The sequence below is a fragment of the Ranitomeya imitator genome, chromosome 1, assembly GCF_032444005.1.
Source record: "Ranitomeya imitator isolate aRanImi1 chromosome 1, aRanImi1.pri, whole genome shotgun sequence".
Classification (NCBI taxonomy): Eukaryota; Metazoa; Chordata; class Amphibia; order Anura; family Dendrobatidae; genus Ranitomeya; species Ranitomeya imitator.
The window spans coordinates 344652911-344653734 of record NC_091282.1 but is presented as its reverse complement, the minus strand read 5'-3'; positions in this window follow the sequence as shown (position 1 = coordinate 344653734).

Here is an 824-nt window from a genome sequence, read left to right as displayed (position 1 = left end):
TTTATATTGTCACTGTTTCCTCTGTTAATTAGGGCTTTGATTACTTGATGGGGCATTAGTTGCCGAAGACTAGTCAGCCCTCTTTCCATATTATCACGCCCCTGTGGGTGTCATAACATAATTTGCAGGAGCTGTTGTCATCGCTAGCCCCTGCAAATTTTGCACCGCACATTTTGGCAGCGTCACTGCAACTCTGCAGCTGAGAGTACACTTTCCGGCTTCAGAGGCGTACTGAACATGACCAGAAGCCATCTTCTGAACTTCCGGTCATGCGTCGTGTGCCTCAGAGGCTGGGTGTACGGTTCTCTGGCTTCAAAGGCTGTTGGAGTCTAGTATGAAATATTTCCGTATTAGAAAACCCACATGGCTAAGTGTGTATGTGAGGATTGGAAGAAATGGCTGTTGGCTGAACAAGCGTATAACCACTACTATCTACAGTATACCTAAGGTGGAAATAAAATGAGCAAATACTTTTAAATTTACAGCAGAGTATTAGAACATACAAATAACAAAGGGTCCTTGGTAAACACTGTTTTTGATTTATAAAAAAAAAAGAAAGAAAAGAAGCTTAAAAGCCATTCCACCGCAACAATACTACGGTATTTAAATCCTTACCATGTGTCAAACTACCTCAATGTGAATAAGGGCAGAGCCAACCGGAGCCAGACTGTGGACACTCAACTATGGGAAGCTATAGAAATTCATTGCCCATCTCAAAAAAAGGGAGACCACGCTCTTGAATGCATAGAACACAAGAACCTAAAGCAAACCCGCCCAAAAAATGAGCCAGAGTATAAGTTGGTATACATGAAACGAATAGGACC